The 19,605-nt window shown below is 44.1% G+C and overlaps 1 protein-coding gene across 1 annotated transcript in view; it reads right to left on the reverse strand.

Annotated features, from left to right (window-relative positions):
* The window catches only part of LOC147315229 (uncharacterized), a 35,770-nt gene extending 23,002 nt beyond the window's left edge, over positions 1-12,768 (reverse strand). Inside the window, exon 1 of the mRNA XM_086262488.1 lies at positions 12,593-12,768. The gene's annotated coding sequence lies outside the window, so the exon portion shown is untranslated. The remainder of the gene's footprint in view (positions 1-12,592) is intronic.
* Positions 12,769-19,605: the final 6,837 nt, after the last annotated feature.

Below are 19,605 nucleotides of genomic sequence, written 5' to 3' on the forward strand. Positions count from 1 at the left end.
ACCCTGTTGGCAGATCTTCTGTTGGATACCAGCAGATTTCTCTTAGATTTTATTCACCGTGCCATTCTGTTCTGTCTGCATGAAACCACAAGCAGGCAGACGGAGCAGCGTGAGGGAACGAGGGGAGGCAGCTCATCACTACTATTAAGACCCGTCCCTGCTGGGATGAGGAGGCTATCACCTCTGCTGTAAACCGCGCTGCAGCAGAGATAGGAAATGAATTCGAGTTATTAAGATTAAGGAAATGGCTCCGGTTGAGGCTGATATTGATATCGAACTGAGGGAGAGATTAAGATGAAGAGGAGGAGGAGAGGGGAAGAGGCGATTCTGCTTCCTCTGTGCCCTGAACCACACTTTATTATAGCAAGATAAAGGGGCGGGGCTTAACTTCTACATAGCTTTATTAGCACGGCACTCTGAGGTGGTTTTATCCAATTAGATGTGCAGAATGTGCAGCTGTGAAGGTGACAGGAGGCGAGTTTACAGCTTCAGAGCAGGATGACACTCCCACAGTGCCCCACACTGTCCTGAGACTACAGAGCAGAGCACCAGCAATACGCAGGATGTGTCTGAGGTAGAAGGGGCTTGCATGCAGCCGGATTTACACTTTAACTGTGTGGCATTCCCTAAAAAAAAAAAAAAAAAGTTAAACACGTTTCTAGAATATATAATAAGAATTGGCAGAATTAGCAGACAGGCCACAAACAGAGGGGTCTGCGGGGGCCTTCCTCCAAGAGGGCCATAGCTGCTAGCTGTCTGATGGGCTTCACTGAACTGGACCTCTGGACTGCGTTTGTGATGTTGGAGCCTTTTTAATGACATTATCTGACCAGTAATATGGCTGCTGTGAGGTTACTGTACTAAGATACCATCCAAGAAGGCGGAGCTACAGATTTGATGAAATTCTGGGATTTCGTGCAGATGTTGGTCAGCTGTGATTAGCACGTATCTGTGGGTATAGCTGAACACTCCAAAAATCATCTGATCACTGTGTCTCAGTACTTTTAAACAATGTTGAGCTCACGCAGTGATGGATAATTCATAACGACCACCGCTCCAGACGTTTGTTTTTACGCGTTTGCCCCTGAACGCAGCGGCTTTGTTGGAAAATTGGATTTTATTCACGTCAAAAGCTCCAAATACAGAAACAAATTCATGCGGGGTTTTCAAATCTAACCCACTTGTATCCTGTGCAATTATATCATTAAAGAATAAAGTGCAGCTCAGCTTTTTAAAGTTAACTGCATTACCTAGATTTATCTATTAGACCAGTTTCACAGTAAGATACGCTGAACCGGAGCTTTTCCCCATCACCCTCCTTTCTGTGGATGCAGCATAATTTCCAATGAACAATGCAGGAAAAAGATCCATGTTTAAGAAATGTTTCCATTAAAAATAAATAAAAAGCAGGAATCGGGCTCTCCATTTGTTTCCACATGCATAGCTGGCAGTCAAGGTGACACTTTAATTTGGCTGTGACCTTAAAACTGGCATCGAGCATATTATGCGTGCAGAGCGAAGCAGCGCAAGTCAACGAGTGCAGTTTGGAAAATGCTGGAAACGCAGCCCTGAAATGCATCACTCGCTGAAGCTTCGGCGGCGGGGAGAAGAGACGAATGGCTCCTATTAGAGCTCGGCCGCTTTACAGGGAAAGCGATATTCAGCTGAGGAGATGATGAAGGTGAGAGGAAATCAGGACTATTAGAACCAAGACTGATTAAAATAACGTCTGTGTCCTGAGACAAAGTTAAACATCCCCCCTGCTCCTCAGCAGAGAACACAAGCACCTCAAACCTGAGCTTCTGTGGCCTCTCGGCGACCACATTGAGCATCGTTTGTTGTATCGACAGTTTTACATCATCTCAGCAGGAAATCGCCGATTCAGAAACATGTCTGAGAACAGCCGGGCTAGACCCGAAAGCAGCTTTGCATGAGTCACAGCTCAAAATAATCCTTCTTTATCTTATAAAGAAGAGCCTCAGTTGATCGTCTGACACAAGCTGGTTTAGCCCTTTCCCCGTAAGGCCTTTCAACATTATCCACTTTGGCAAAACACTGAAATGACTAAACACAGGCATTCATGAATATTTCAATCCTTTAAAGTCTGTGTTCACACCATTATTAACAAAGATCTATTAGGGCAGGGGTGGAGAACTCCAGGCCTCGAGGGCCGGTGTCCTGCAGGTGTTAGATCTCACCCTGGGTCAGCACACCCGAATCAGATCATTACCAGGCCTCTGGAGAACTTCAAGACATGTTGAGGAGGTCATTTAAATGAGCTGTGTTGGACACATCTAAGACCTGCAGGACACCGGCCCTCGAGGCCTGGAGTTCCCCTACACCTGTATTAGGGCCACTGAGGGTTGAAGAAAAATTCAATAATTTCTTTTAAAATTCCTGTTAAAGTTGGAAAAAGTGGTGAAACTGGATTTTTATTAATTAAAGACTTAAGTTGAATTTAAAAAGGAAATAAATTTCCAATAAGCTCAGTATAGCAGGCGACAAACTACGAGCTCGGCTTTGTTAGACCGCGTTGAAAAGTGTTTGCGGTGTCGTGCTGCAGTTTGCTGAAAGAAGATTGAGTAATAACTCAATTTATAAACAGACGACATTTTCTGGTTTGGGCTTTTCAGTCACCTTACACGAGACGAGCGTCCACTCTGACCTCAGGAGCACTTTGGTCGATCTGCTCATCAAACATAAAAAATTAGGAGACACCAAGTCTCAATCACATACTGAAAAAAAAAAAAAAAAAAAAAGAGAATAATGACCCAGGAATCACTGTAAGCAGAAGGCCTCTGCTTAGTTTTTACAAGGCTGCCAATCAGAGGAAAGAAGAATTTAAAGGGGGAGGAGCTAAAAAGGGCTCCATTCAGATATTTTCTGGACTGAGGGGTTTCCTCGAGGCCCAGTAAGACAAAGATGAAGCCTTTTATTTGTCACATGCAAAGTTTACACCTGCAGTGAACCCCCAACCATACATGCATACACATCACGTGGAAAGGCAGGTCGGAGACAGGTTGGAAAAACAATGAAGTGTACAATGAATTATTATGAACTGAATCACGCAGAGCTACTCCAGACGACTCCAATAATAAACACATGGAGTTTGCAATGAGCAGATCTGCATATATAAATGTAATAAACTATAAACAGGAAGGAACTTGCTGCTGATTTTGTGTTTTTTGTGATGTTCCTAAATTTCATACACTAGAAAAAAAAACACTAACTTGATATAGACACTCATGTTTTTCACAGGCATGGGTAAAATTAGTCTCTTTTCCTATTGTCACCTTTTTCTCCGCCTAACTCACTTTTGCCTCCTCCTCCCCCTCTTCGTCCCCTGGAGTCACTGCATTGTCTGTTCTGGACAAAGGCAGGCAGGCTGGGAACAAGCAGCCTTTGTGTCGCCCTCGCAGAGAAGAGACAGATTACGTAGAAGTAGACGAGGATGCGAGATGATGGAAAGTGAGACTGTGAGAATAGGTGGAAGGTGTAGAGTTTACCGATCATCTCCAAAATAACTGACCGAGAAAATACAGTCAGAGCCACGTGGGACAAAACACTGATGTGTTGTGGGTTTCTGGACAGCTAACAACGGGCTCATCTTTGTGACTCTCAGCAAACAAAGTGCATTTGTTATTGGCTCTTTGGCAGCAGATTAATCTCATTTAAAGCCGTCTGAGTCAAAACAAACTTCAGTGTGTGGGTTTGTGGTTATGCAGCGCTGACGTGTTATCCAAATATTCAAATCAAGCTCCTCTGAAAAGCTTTCGCACCAGAGGAAGTGATGGGCAGAGCCCAAGAAGGAAGCTGTTGTTCCTCTAATGTCCACACGAGGCTCCAGCAGCGAGTCAAACAGTCCCGCGTTAAAATGTCCGACTTTACAGCAGAAATAAACACGTTTACAGCCTGATACGAACACAGCTGTGCAGGGGATCATTTATTTTATGACTCATCGAGTTGGACACTACTGAGGATAAAACGCCAACGCCAGATAAAAGCCTGAACTGGTCCTCTGGACTGTTTGTGATGCTGGAGCAGCTTTAATAAAACTACCTGACAAATAATACACCTGCTGTTCATCAAGAAGAATCAAAGGTGCAGTCCTCAGACCTGGGAGCTACATTTGGCTTTACAGAGTCTGACTCATCGTGTTTTGTTATTATTGTACAGAAACTTGTCCCGAGGCTCGGGCGCCGTCTTAGGAGCTCAGCTGCAGTTCAACAGGAGCCAGAGGATTACAGAGCGAGGCCTGCAGAATGGAAACGGCTTCAATGTCACGGTTTCTGTTCGACACCTTCACATGCACCCGGGTTCGTCCTGCTGTGGCAGCAACACTGTTTAAATGGATGGTAAAGTAATTCAGATGGAAGGTAATACGAGCCTCTGCTCCTGCTGAAGCAGGAAAACGCCGCTTCAGTGAAACGCGAGATGGTTTCGTCCTCCGTTTGCCAAATTTAAGAAGGAGAAAAAACAAAAGTGCACATCACAAAGCTAAGAGCAAGAGCTCTTCTCTGGAGATTTGCTTAATTTAAAGTTTTAAATTTCTCCCCGTTTTTTCCCTCTCATGTTCTCAACCCAGATTGTGGCCGAAGCTGTTAACAACAGATCCAAGTCTTCAGATAAACTTTCAAGAAACACATTTTGGGCTCACACTGAGCACCGACAGCTTCCAGAGACCATTTCAAGCTTTACTTTGTGACTCCGCTGAATCTTGAATGTTTTAAGAAATGAACAGAGCTCCTCAGGAGGAAACTCAAAGCAAACAGATGTTTCCGTGAGCACGACTGTGGTGAACGTGCAGTGATGCAGAGACACGTGGGTTTGAAGAAAAATAAAAATCCAGTTTATAAGAGCTTTAAGTCTCAATCACTTTAATTCTAGTTTTGACTGCCAGACAGAGCAAATGTACGACTTAAAACCTTCTTCAGAGCTTTTTTGTGTAATTTTCAAACTGTCAAACTGTTCAGACAAAAGCAGATAATGGAGTTTAAAACAACCAAAATGTTTTATATTAAATGTGGAGCGACTCGTATGGATTTAAAGTCTTTAAGAGAAAGAAAATTCAGCCCCACAAATACAAAAAGGATGCACTCGCCTGCTGTGAAGGACGGAAACAATGATCCTTTTAAATGAAATTTGCCAAATACTGACGAGTTCGATTCCTCTTAGAAACTGCACAAAGCCAGAAGAACAGCAGGCAGCGTGGGCATCAGCAGCCACCCATGGCCCGTTCAAACAGGAATTGGACCACCCAGGCCTCCACTGGCGGCTCTGGTCCTGGAGGCCTCTTAGGTGACGGTGTTGTGGCGTGTCCTACCAGGAGAAGAGCCCACGACTGCGAGACTGTGTCTCGGGAATGTCTCGTTTAGACGCATTTGATCCAACCCGAGTGACTCATGTGGATAGAAGACTAGAAAGAACCATGAAGTAAAACTTGTGGTCTGTTCAGTCCAATCATCAGACCAATGACATCTCCATTATAGTCTTCTGCAAGGCTTAATTAAAAGGAAGCCCCTCCCCTCCACATCCACACACAAACTCTTCTTCCTGCAGATTTCGCTCTGCGGAGGCCACAGGAGGCTGAAAGGCACATTTCTTAGTGATCATTTTGGCCGGTTCTTAAAAATTAACGAGGCTCTGACATGTTGATTTTACAAACCAGCATCTAACACCTTTAATGGAGCACAGAGGAAGGCGGAGCCGCGATAAACACACGTTTATAAATCAAGATAATTACATTTGCCCCGGAGAGCGTCTCAGTCGAGGCCAGCGAGTCGTTAGCGTCCTGCACTCTGACGCCAGCTGCTGTACTGCAAAGACACCGAGGCGTCATTTCTCACACCGTGGCATTAAAACAGAACGACTCGAACCCCAGATTATTTTTCCTAAAATGCAAAAACAGCAGTCTCAGTTTTCTCAGAGCACATCGGACAGATGTGAGTTCATAACTCCGGCTCAGTGATTATGTCCCGTTTGGTTTCAGGACAGAAAAAAGGACTTTCTAAAGGTGTCGGAGGACTCTCTTTTTACTGCATAGATCTTTATCTCGTGACCCAAATACACCAATGCCGCTCTGGAGATTTGAATGTTAAACCAACTCATCTGGAAGTGGTGTCACGAGGCGGCGGATTGCGATGAATTAAAGGCAGAGGAAGGAGCGAGCGTTTGAGACGAGAGGATCACAGAGCGGAGTAGCGTCTTTCCACACGTGAACCTAAAAACGACCGTTGTTACTGCCATGTTATCTGCAGGCAGCAGGTCTCTACATGTCTCATTATAATACTTTTTATACACATCAGGAGACTTCTGGATCAGACTTTTACGACCCCGTGACCTTTCTTCAAACTTCACCTTCATAATGAAGAGATCAGGTGTCTCTAAATGGCTTTTCTATGAGGTGTAAGACTGCATGTCAGTATTTCCCAGTAAAGGCGTAAAGAGAGATGAGCTAAAACATCTTGTTTCAGGCAGAGGATGGACTAAGTGGCTGCACGAAGGCCCAGGTAAGATGAATGAGGATCAATGTGAACTCTGAATCATGCAAAGCTACTCTAATGTCAAACATCTGGCTGTAAACTTGCATTACAGTCTCTTTAAGCAGCTCATTGAACTCTGGAGGCCGAGTGCATGAGCACAGGTGTCGACACCTTAAATCCAGCTTTCCAAGGTGTGTGTAACACTTTTATTTGGCTGTACTTCAACCCCAAAAGCTTTTTCCAAGCAGCACACATTTAAACTGATAGTTAAAGAAGGCAATAAAGTTTTTAAGCAGTTCTTAAATACAAACGTTTTACTTCAACTATTAGATTGTGCTCAGCTTTCTGGTTTCCAATATACCAACTATTAAATCAGCTTTGCAAACATCCTGATTAAACTATTTATTCAAAGAGGCTTCTGTGTTTACACAGCAGGGAAACAGCAGTTACAATAAATAAAAGTCTGGACCTGGCTCGACTTTTGATGCAACCTCATCCGGTAACGTGGAGCACCGAGGCTCGCACACACATCCCTCCAGGCGGCACTTAGCTGCAGATGCACTGCTGTTATTCAGGCATTTGCCTCACTGAACTATCAGTGCAATTTTCAGCCACATCCTGACAGTAAACACTGCAAAGGAAGCTCGTGTGGGTCTGCAGGCTGCCCGAGTGTGTTTGTGTGAGAGGGCTGCAGGTAACAGCAGCCATAAAGCTGAAGGAAACAGGCTGTTTAATGGTGTAAAAACATTATGTGTTGTTATGGCCATCAGAGGGGACATTAGCCTGCAGATGTTAGCTAGCTGAGAGTCAGAGCGGCCCGCCGCCTCGGGGTGGGCGGAGCCTTGGGACACTGTGAAGATCATCTGAGTCATAATGAATCCCAGCAGCCTCGGCTGCTCTAATGAAACACATTAGAAAACGCTCATCAACTCGGAGCCTGCTCCGCTTACCCTTCCTGTGGTTTTCCTCTCCTTCAGGTTCAGTATTTTGGCTTTTCCTAAGCAGGTTGATCTCCGGGCTCAAAGAAATGCACCAACTGTTCCAGACAGCAAACATCGGTAATCAGCATCATCATCCACACACATTTCTTCCAAACAAAACACTCGACTCGAAGACTCAGAAGTGTTTGTTTGGAGCTGAAACCATGAGATGATTGTTTGGTGAATGATTTCATAAAGACAAATCTGCTGTTTGCTGCAGCTTCACAAAGAGGAAAAATGCTGCTTTTTGTCTTAAATATCAAAGTGACTCCCTCCTCTTAAATCCAGACCTCTGGATTAAAATGACAGAGCAGCTCTGCAGCAGTAAGAAGTCACTCGAGGCGTTTTCACGCCTGTAGGTCATTTACTCTGAGTTTGCAAACTTTTCTCGTGATTTGAGAAAAATTCAAGAAAACTCCAAGCGAACCCAAATGTCACTGAAACCACGTGACAATGTTCAGTCTGCTTATTGGCCAGATGTGTCTGGGGCGGAGCAACAAAAGTAAATACAGGAAGAAGATGCTGTGTTCTGGAGAATTCACGTCAGCTTCACAGCTAGCTGCTAGCTCGTACAGACCGTTACACGTCTATAGTACTTCGTCCAACAAAGCCACTCTCCTCTGCAAGTCCACGTTTCAGCCGTACCTCTTTAACTTTGTCTCCAAACCACTCAACCTGAGCTTCATCTCTGCCCCCTCCAGCTCAGCCTCCAGCACCTCAGACACTACCCACCATATCGTCTTTGTTTCGTCTTCACCCACTCCACCCTGCCTGGAATCTCTTCACCTCTCACGTGCATTGTTAATCCAGGTATTTAAACTCGTCTTCCTTCACTATCACACTGCACGTCTCCATCTCACTCACACGTGTTCTATCTTGGGTCTTCTCACTTCCATTCTTCTCTCCAAAGCATTCCTTCACCTCTCCAGGCTCTTTCCCACCTGCTCCCCACTCTCACTACGGCTCGCCAGCTCCACAGACACTCCTGCCTGACCCCATCTGTCAGTCTGTCACCACTGCAAACAAGAAGGGGATCAGAGCAGATCCCTGATGTAGTCCCACCACGAATCCATCTGTCACTCCTCCTGCACACATCACCACTGTCCTCGTACCTGTCCCGCACCAGCCTTGCACATTTCTCTGCCACACCTGACTCATGCAGGAAGTCAGGTGTGGCCTTTAATAGAACAGCGGTGTAAATAAAAAAGGTCTTCTAAAATGACCTGCCAGGTCTTTGGCCCATGTTTAGTACAAAAAAGTACTTCAGTAGAACTGCGGTCAACACAGCCCAGACCCAGCAAACATCTCAGCACTGACCAGCTGCCGTCTGACTCCTCTCACAGGTTTTTATTCAGAATGATGTTGGAGGTGAGAGACAGCAGCTTTGTTTCAAATGTGCTTGCTGGGACGTTTTTGGAGATAAAGTCAAAAATGTCTCTTCAAATTCTGCTGACAGTCACATTTGCAAGCTTTCAAAATTATCTTAAATACAAGAAGTTTCCTTTAAAGATCAAATAACTTCACTTTTAAATTTCAAAGCGACAAACACTGGAGCTTCAGGGTCAGGCGGATCTCTCCAGTAACTCCATCAGGTCCAATCACCGTTGAACACCTCAGGCTGAAGTGAAACTGTAGACAGTCATGTGATCTGTCACACAATTAAAAGCTGCAGGTGACCTCACCTGTGCTCTGCGACACAGTCACCTTCCCCTCAGAGTTCATACAGGAGCCAACCGAGTACATTTAACAGCTAATTTAAGCCTGCACGGTCAGATCTAGCTCCTCATCTAATAAGGTGAGGGATTGGTTAGTTATCCACAGTGACATCAATGACATCGTACATGGGACAGCCGTATAACGCAAGTCTGCAGCCATCAGGTTTAAACTACAGAAAGACGAGAAAAGCCGACAGTCTGAATGTTCCTCTGACAAACATCCAGACCAGCCAGAGCTCTTCAGTAAGAATCAGCGGCACTAACATGTGACCAAAACATACAACCTGAGAATCTTAAACCTGACACAGCTGCACGCGCTCAGGCTCGAGGTTGCATAAGGACGCAGTATCGACCCGATGCCCGCTCTGGCAGCACATTAGCAGAGCAGGTGGCGCCTCACTTCTTCCAGGTATTTGTTTAATGTCGGACTTTAAACCGATCAAATTGACTCAAAGTAATTGCCAAACAGACACCCGGGCATCATCGGAGCCGTGAAGGGTTTAGCTCGTGGTGACGGAGTCTGAGCTCGCAGCTCAGCTGACGCTCGCCAGACTTTACCGAACAGGAAAACCTCAGGTCAAACATTTTTAACTCTGCAAGGTGAAAGAAAACCGTAGCGCACACCTGGAGAACAGCGAATCCTTGTTTTGTGAGCATCCACCAACAATCAGAAAGGGAGAAATTAGTCATGCTGTAGCAGTCACAGTGCTCGGCCTTTGACCCGGAGTTGGTGCTTCGTGCATTTCTTTAGTGTACCGAGTTTAGAGTTCTCTGTTCCTGGTTGTATTAGCGTTTAGTTTATACTTTAGAGTTTCTTGTTCCATCCTCTCGAGTCCCTGATCTCAAGTAAATGTCTTTGTGTTTCGCCGTTTAGTTATCATTTCTTACTTCCTGTTTTATTCTGGTGGTTATTTATCTCTAGAGCAGGGTGAGGAACTCCAGGCCTCGAGGGCCGGTGTCCTGCAGGTTTTAGATCTCACCCTGGGTCTACACACCCGAATCACATGATTAGTTCATTACCAGGCCTCTGGAGAACTTCAAGACATGTTGAGGAGGTCATTTAGTCATTTAAATCAGCTGTGATGGATCAAGGACACATCTAAACCTGCAGGACACCGGCCCTCGAGGCCTGGAGTTGCCCACCCTGCTGTAGTATCATCCAGCAGTGTGTCTGGTTGCTTTTCTGTGCAGTCGTTGGCCTTTGTCAGAGTGTCTGCACGTACAACTTGTGGTTCATTAGTTTGGACTTTGTTTTGTCCCTTGTAAATAAGCAGCTCACCTATTATTGAATCCTGCCTGCTGTCCATGTCTACGATTTGGGCCGTCAACATCCCAGCTGCCGTAAGGCGAGAGGCAGGGTACGCTCTGGACGGGTCACCAGTCTTTTACACGACTTGTTGATTAAACATTTAAACAATGAAATGTTCGAAAACTTAGAAAATAAAGATGCTGTAATCTGACAAAACCTGGAAGAAAAAAAAAATGAACCAGGCAAAGGAGGAAAACCTAGAAAAGCCAACTTTTAGATCTGAGATGGGTTGAAGTCATCAAGCTGACCCTAAACTCATGTCTAAGACCAGCTGGCACGCTCAGTGTTGAGGCATAATGTCAGGTCTTAAATCCGGACTGCAAGATTAAATCTTTAATCACAAAGCAAACCTCCTTTAACTGATTATTCATTTTGGGTAGATAAACTCTAGTGTTTGCTGCCCTGTGGTGTCAGACGGGCTTTTGTTTGTTCGGTTGGTGGAAAAATTCAGAGACCGACAAACGTGCATCTAATTGTTTCTTAGCTCAGGCGTGGCGGAGGATCAGCCTGCTGTCGGACGCCCACAGTAGGTATGAGTATTTTTCTGCTGTCGCTGGGTGGAGAAGCTGTTCAACCACAGCCACACATTCCTGCAGCGAACCAGTCAACACAGACCGGAGGAGCCGAGGGTGCGCCTGAACGTACACTTATGTTTGGAGTGGATCAAGACCTGTTGATAATACTTTACTGTGCAAAACATGGGAGAGAGAAGACAACTTATCGAAATTTATAGAAAGCTTAATGTTTGGATTTAAAGCTGGAGTCCAGGGTGCTTTGGTCAGCTAAAGATAACAAGTTCAAAGTGATATAAAACTATAAAATGTAGTAAATCTTCTGATTTGGGAGGTTTTTAAATCAGTTTGACTTTTTTAGATTAAGAAGATGATAACATTAAACTCATTAATCTGAATATTTTCAGTCATCACGTGTCAGGAGTAACAGTGGTAAGTTCTTTAAGATTGTTTTGCAGTATGTCACAGTGCTGCAGACGCTCGTTTATGGCCCCTTTTAGAGATAGCATGAAAGAGCTGGGGCGGGGGGTTCAAAGTGGCTTCCAAAGGCAGCAGCAACTGAATTCGATCATATTATTGCAATAAAGTAAGCAAATTCATGCTCTTTGTACTTTCAGTGCAACATTTAAATGACAATGTAATTGGTTAATGAATGGTTGGCAGAACAAGAGTAACCATCTATCACAGCGTTTCCATTTTATGTTCTTCCTCCTTTATGTTTGCTCAAACTCATAAAAGCGTGCAGCACAAAAAACTTCCAATAGCCAAACTTTCCTTTGATCTAAAGTCCAGGAAGCGTGAAACAGAGCCGAGCTAACGGCACCAAAACCTCCAGTTTGGATCCAGTTTTGGTTAAAACGGCGCAGAAACAGACTGAGCGGCTGTTCGACATGCTGCTGCGGCCCGACGCTCACAAACTTCTTACCATCCACTAAATATAACATACGTATAGTTCATATGTAATGTTTTTACAAGTTTTAAGGATTTGTAGAGTTTGTTTTCAAAATCCCGTATCAGTGTTGGTTTTGTCCTCAGGTGGTTTGCACAGGTTGGTGTTAGTTTAAGTCAATATTAGGTTAAGTGACGCAAACATGACGGCGCTGCTGGATCATGAAGCGGACTCCGCAGACGCCGCCAATAACAAAGCATTTACTAGATTTAAATATATGTATGCACATTTAAATTAAGTGCGTGTGAAGCTGAAGTGACCCCAGCAGCATGCGTGATGTCACTGTAACCAAGGCAACAGGACCATTTGCACACCAAACACTCACGCACGCACCTCCGCAAACTCGTGTCGGGAGAGCACACCGGACACCGGATACACCCCCAGCAGCCCTGCATCCAACAACACGCGCGTGCACAAAACCAGTTCTTACGCAGGTATGAATTACACGTCACAGTCTCGCATTAAAACCGCATGTTTCCTGAAAACAACACGAGTTTCGCTGGAAGTGATTACTGAAGTCTGCTCTCACGCGACACACAGCCAGAAACCAACCAGCCAACAAACAGCAGAATAAAAAAAAGCAGCAGCTCAGGCTGTGAGGAGACGCTGTGCAGAGGCCGCAGGTGCGAGTAATGACCGACTCACCTGCGGGTGGATGATCTCCGCTCTGCGACTCTGGGCTTCTGACCGGCTGAGCGATAAGTGAACAAACTCATCAGCAAACACTGAATTATGTTCTTCCAAAGCGGAGCAGAGACTGGAGCGCTGCAGGTAACCCGAACCTTACCTGCTGCAGGTAGTTTATAAGCCACGCCCCCTCCACAGACCTGTCTGCACGCACGCACACAAAAACACCTGCTGCAGGTCACCTGCATCACGCTGCAATAGCTCTTCCTATTTTGGTTTCCTGCGTCCTATTTCTGTGCCAAACCTTCCTCTGATCTGTCCTCGTTCGCCTCCTTACTCAGAAAACCACGACCTTTCACGTCCTCGTGAAGCTTTTGTGCTCTTCGTTCTTTATTTCACTCGTGTTTAGTCTGTCTGAGGATTGCCTCGGTCCACAGGTGTCTGTCAAGGACGCATAGACGTGCTCCGAGTTCGGAATGGGACGTGGCAACGTCAGCCTGGCCTGCTTTCAATTTGTAATCAAACCATAAAGCAATAAAACTCAGAAACCATCTAGCTCACAACTGTAAACACGCAGCTTAATTTTTAATGAGCAGACACACGTTCCAAGGCCTCACATGTGATGATGCAGCATTTATAATCGCAGCGTTAATTATAAACCTTATTCAGGTATTGTTGTGCTCACCTGAGCTGCCAAAGCACCGACACTGAACCGCATTTAGTCTTTAAGCAAAACCTGAAACACATTCACACACAGCAACACGTTTATGATGAAAACAACACAACACTTGTGCTTACGGGCACCTGCTCCTCTCCAGCTCAGCCACAACACTTCACGTGTGTTTTAAAACACATCCATGTACACAGTGTTTAGTTTTTGCACTGTTAGTGGATGAAAAAGTCGACCTTTGAACCCTGGAGAGCTCAGTTCGACTTCCTCACACAGCTGACTGCTACAGACTATTTTAATCTTGCTATTAATTATATAAAGTTAAAGTCAAGCCCTAAAAACTTTGTAAGTTTTAACCAGCAGAAAGCTCAGAAAACATTTGTGTTTTCGGTTCAAAGAGTTTTTTAAAGCCCTGTTTTCTGGGTTGCCGTGGTAACAGATCCCTACTGAAGACAAATCAGCTGTTATTAAAATCCATGAATATTTGTGACTGTGAGGAAAACTCGAGCACAAACACGTGCTGCTTTCTGAAGTGTTGGTTTTATGTTTTGTGGTGTTTGTGTCTCATGAAGCTGCTTCATGATCAGGATTGAAACGTTCCGGGATGGAGACGTGAGCGTCCACCTGAACCAGCAGTTTCACCAGATTTGAGGCTGTTTTCAGATAATTATTCATTTTTCAGTGTTTTGTGTAGTTTAATTATAGCTTTTGGTCTTTTTGTACATAACTGTTGAAATTAAAAACATTCAAAGGCCACAAAAGGAAAAGTGAAGCCCGTGTTGCCGGCCTCGCCTCGTTTCCCGGCGCCGTCCTGACCCCTGTGTGAAAACATGCCCAGGCGGAGGCTTCGTCAGGCAGCCCACACAACACCTTTGTGCGTTTTATGTGCAGAGGGGAAGGTGTTTGTTCAGCACTCGCGCAGTGACAACATCACCATGGAAAAAACTCGCAGTCCTTTATGAACTGATGTTTTCTTTCCTTTCTTTTGTCCGTGTGATATACGTCTTCATGTCACTCTCTGAGTTTGCACAGTAACTACAGTCGTAATGAGCTGCCTGCACATACGGCCGTTTCCTCAGCAGTGAGGACAAAAAAAGGCAGACATTTCAAAACCTGACAAAAAAAATGTCTTTATATTTGCAAGATAATGTTTTGGTGCCAGTGTTCAGATAGAAGGAAATGTGAGATGTTGAGATGAACAAAAACGTGCTTATTTTAAAACTTTCTTCTTGTATATTTTCTTCTTTTTTTTGCTGTTTTCTTTCCTAAAACTGACCCAGATATCCATCGTGCATCTGAGCCAGCCTGAAACGAGCCTGGTGTAAGTCCAGAAAACCATTATGAGTGACCGTGGAGGCCCTTACATTGTAAATGAAACACATCTGACAGCTAACAGAGCCTGCATGTGACGTACCTCAGACTGTGCTCTTCGAGTCTCTGCAGGCTGATGTCACAGCGCTCTGTGAAACAGTCACGACCTTCAAACATCTGATTCGTGTTTCTGAAAGCAAATTTTCATCTCTCTGGTCTCACGTGTTCATAATTCGTGTCAGTGTATACAAGATGAACATTTTCTACTTGTAAAGAGCTGAAAAGTCCACATTTGAAGGTTGAAGGTGTGGGTGATGGAGATGAGATGTGATGTTCATGTCTAAGAAGACAGATTACCGTTAGGTGACCATGTCATGTGAGGCTTTGATATCAGGCTGGAGAGATGAGTTAGCATCATGGATCGTGTTAACTGCTGGTTTGGCAAGCTAACAAACTATTTCCTGTCTGATTTTGTTATCAGTGAGATTACAAAGGGAGATACAGTTAGCCGTGCAAAAGTCTTGAGTCAAACCTTCCAAGGAGCCAAATGTCTGGTAATGTCTTAAAGCAGCGGTCTCCAACCTTTTTTGCGCCACGGACCGGTTTATGCCCGACAATATTTTCACGGACCGGCCTTTAAGATAAATACAACAAAATAAAACTAGTACTGGTATCGAAAAAAAGAAGATTTATTCACAACACACGTGGAAACTCACGGACCGGTACTGGTCTGAGACCCGGGGGTTGGGGACCGCTGTCTTAAAGTGCTCCTGAGCAACAGTTTTCCTTCTGGAGACCTGTCAGAGTTTTCCTTTGGACACCAGCTGCTTTTTCACAGGAACGATAACGCAGACGTATGAATCGTTCAAGCATGAAGGGCTCCCAACGAACAACGTTGTCTAAACATCGCAGAGGACTGAGCAAAGAACCAGGTCTAAAAAGTATCTTTAGACACCTTGTTACCAGCAGCCTGTCACACAACACATTTTTGAACAATTTCTTTAGTTGAATCTATAAAAAATCTCAAAGAAAACACAGTTTGACAGCATGAAAGAATATTTCTGCGCAAACAAAAGAGCTGTTAGAAATTCTGAGGAAGCTGGGCAAAAGAAGTGTAACGTCTAAAAAACTGTCTGCAACAGATGAACAGCGTCTGAAAGAAACAGGAAAACAATCCAGCAAAGAGCTGAGACGAGAGCAGAGAGACGATCGGGACCTTCGGCTGATCGTCTGCTGTTCTCTGGAGTCTCAGCAGAAATGGTCTCAGTGAAGGACGGCTGTCAGGAAGCCGTGCTTAACGAAGGGAGAGGTATGAAACTGGACTGAAGACCAGAGGAACCGGTCTGATGGAGAGATGGACCCACGGTCAGGAGGAGGTCAGCAGTCGGAGTCTGCAGCCATCTGTGAACACGCTGGAGGCTCTGCCATGTTTGGCTTTTTAATCGGTGATGTTGGAGATCCTTCGAAACTGCTGGAATTACGAACGCAGACGACACCATCAGATTTATCTGGAAAGCATCTGACTGATAACAGCGTCACTGTTTTCCTTTTCTTTCTTTTTTCTTTTGCTTTGTTTTAGTTTATGTTTTCATACATTTCAATAAACATATTGTCTGTAATATAAAGAGAAGGGGGGTGGCGTGAGACTTGCCCAACACTGCATTCACTTTTCATTTGTAACGTAGCATCTCTGGACCATAACGTGAACGACATGTTGGATGATTAACCATCCATGATCATCATCGTCCAAAATCACAGATTTATAACACAGAGCTGAATCTGACAGCTGAAGTTTATCTGTTGTGGGGGCAGACAGCAGAACAAAACTGAGCCTCAAAAATACTTTTGAACTTGTGGGGACCAGGATTTTGGTCCCCACAAACATATGAATACATGCTCACATACACACATTAAAAAAACAGGCAGAAGAAATCAAAGTCCTGCCATATTTTGAGGAATTGTAGACACGTGAGGCTCATTTGCATATATGTAAATGAGGGGACACACTCTGGGCCATAGATTAGCGCAATGAGTTTATCGCTATACAATTATGTAAATGAGGCCCGGTGTTGTAGGACAGTTACGTAAGGCGGCGTATTTCAAAGAGAGGTTTAGTAGGAAATTACATAAGATGCTGGTTCTGGGGCTATTTACGGCCACGGCGAACGGCGTGCTGCCAACACAATCCCACCAGGACAATGAGCTGTATTTATGGCTACGAGTAAAAGGGAATTTAACGGCCGACACGAGCCAGGGAGCTGGTAAATTTAGGTTGTAGCTGCTTGGTTTGTCACATCTGCCAGTCATGGGAAGCTCTTTTTGTTCAAAAGTTTTAACCACCAGAGCCACCCATGAGTTTTTAAAGTTCCCTGTTTGATAAATTCATATTTAATGGTCTCCTGCTGGGTGGTTGCTCTCAGCCACACTCTGATCAGCTGATTTTCAGACTCAAAACTAAGCAGATTTGAATTTGGACCAAGGAAAGAATCCACATCACCCCCTCTGCTCTGTTTTGTCATTTTTGGCCCAAAACAACTGTTTACACAAAAATCTTGCCAAGTTCAGTTTTTGGTGCCACTGAGCCGAATGGATGACCTTGTCATGGCCCTATCTGTCGCCTTCACGCTGATTCTGGCTCTCTCAGCTCACCATGATAATAATTCATGGACTGATCACTGCTCTTATTATGTTGGACTTGCTTTTTCTTATGGTTAAGTGCATAAACATATTTTTGTACTTTCAATAATTATATCTGAACTGTCCATCCTGCTTGGTGCCTTTATGAGGCTTAGACGCTGCTTTAAAGCCCGTATCCACCTCTTTTTTCTTTAATGATGTTTCTTTACCTGCAGAGGGTGTGAAGGGAACAGAAAATGAAAGAAATGGGTGGTTATGAGGAGTTTGGGGTGGGTAGTTGGGCAGACAAAATACTGGACTGGACTTGAAGTTGTTGTTTATTTCCAGTTTCACACAAAGAGTCAGTGTTGCTTGTTTTTGTCCGTTTATAACCTTTAATCACATGACTGTTACTGTAGCAGTGATGCTGAAGGTGCTTGAACCTCAACAAAACTCACCTGATGTGCAAAACAAAACAAAAATCTTGATTGACTGAATATTTTCTTCAAACTGAGCCGAGGCCTGAGTGGCAGCTGAAACTAACTTTCATCCAATAAACATGAACGACTGTAGAAAAGTTCGGGTTCTGTTCTCCAGTATTTCCTTTAATCGATAAAACCTTTTTATTTTTGTTTCTCATTTTAACCTTTTGAAGCCTGAACCATAAAATAATCCCCAGAAAATTATATTTTCTTGAAAACGACAAATTAAAAAACAATAATAATAATAATAATAATAATAATACATTTTATTTGAAAGCACCTTTCAGAACACTCAAGTACACTGTACACAGTAGAATAATAAAAGCAACATAAAAGCCAGCAGTTTACAGAATCATAAAAGCATAAGACATAAAACAAATTTGCATGTGGGGAGAGAAAAGGACGGAGACGATTAATGTTGCGCAACTGAAAATATGCAGACCGAGTGACGTTATTAATGTGTGAATTGAAAGATCGAGTGCTGTCGAGGATGAGACCCAAGCTTTTCACAGAGGAAGAAACGGAGACCGGCGAGTTATTGATAGTAACAGAGAAACTGTTGGTTCTGGATAATGTTGATTTAGTGCCGACCAAGAGGAGCTCGGATTTATTACTATTGAGTTTGAGAAAATTAGAAGAGAACCATGAATTTAGTTCAGCTAAGCAGAGGGTGAGGGAGGACGGGGGGAGAGCAGAATCAGGTAAAAGGTAAATATTAATTTGTATTATGAGTTTTCATTTGTTTACATTGGCTACATTCTGCTGTTTTTCTTTTTTTATTCACTAAAATGTACTGTACAATTTATTTTGGCTTTTCAGGGGCTGATGTAGACGTCTACGAACTCATGTATTAAATATGATACACTCCATGTTAAAGGGTTACGCATTAGGACAGGCGGTTTCTCTGTAGCATTGCTGCCCAGTACTGAAGTGAAGTGGACTATGAAGTTTGAGTAATCTTATCTTGCATTGCATTGGATCCGGGTCAGGACACAACGGTCTGAGCAGAGCTGCTCCGGCTAGCTAGCTATCCTCCAGCTAGCTAGCTAAAACTTCTTTCTGTAAAGTTTCAAACACATCTGTGACAAAGGATCGCTCTGAAAGCCCACAGTCAGGTGCTGCTGGGCACTAATCTGACTTACTGTCAGGAATGCAAACCAACCTGTTGCTGTGGTTGTACAGGAACTACATCCAACCATTGTGCAGTATGGGAATGGGGAAGATTGTCTTCTTAGAGAAGTATGGGGTACGGGCCATATGGCGTTAATAAAATAAAAGCTTCCGAATTACTGTATCCATGGTTACCCTTGAGTAAAACATTAGTTTCATCAGAATCAAACAAACACCTTCCCCCCACCCCTGCCCACCCACCTCACCAATCTGAGTCTCGGTCTGAGTAACCCTCATCACTCACATACAGACTCTATTCAGACGAGTCTTTTCTTTGCACCTTCGAGCACTTTGCTCTCCAGTGTGTGCCTTTCTATCGTTTTGTATATATTTCTCTAGTTTGTATAAAACTCTTCTGTTTACTATTTATTCCTGATGTCTTTACTATTTATATAGTTTTTACTCCTGCACGGTTGGCGTGGAGCACCCATAATTTCGTTGTACCAGGACAATAAAGGGTTTTTCTTCTTCTTCTTAAAACAGAAAACGCTGGATACAAAACCCAGGATCATGACGTGCGCTCCTGTCCATGAATATTCATGTGTGGTTTTCAGTGATTGATTAGCCTCACTTGGGTCTAAGAGCAACTTAAACCGGTGGATAGGGATGACGCCGTTACTGAGCTGAGTGCATCCCTCTGATGGAGAGAAGATGCTACAGAGCGGCTGTGGAGGATTAGCTGATGGAAGTTTGATGGGGGCTGCATCTCTTGGCTTCAGTGAGCTAAGGCTCCTAGGGCAGAGAATGGGAGTATCTATGATAGCGTTAGCATCAGGGCCTGC

Source organism: Aulonocara sp. 'chitande type north' Nkhata Bay, linkage group LG14 (genome assembly GCF_057382095.1).
Source record: "Aulonocara sp. 'chitande type north' Nkhata Bay isolate Kocher_YH1m ecotype deep benthic linkage group LG14, A_spYH_male_GT1.1, whole genome shotgun sequence".
Taxonomy (NCBI): domain Eukaryota; kingdom Metazoa; phylum Chordata; class Actinopteri; order Cichliformes; family Cichlidae; genus Aulonocara; species Aulonocara sp. 'chitande type north' Nkhata Bay.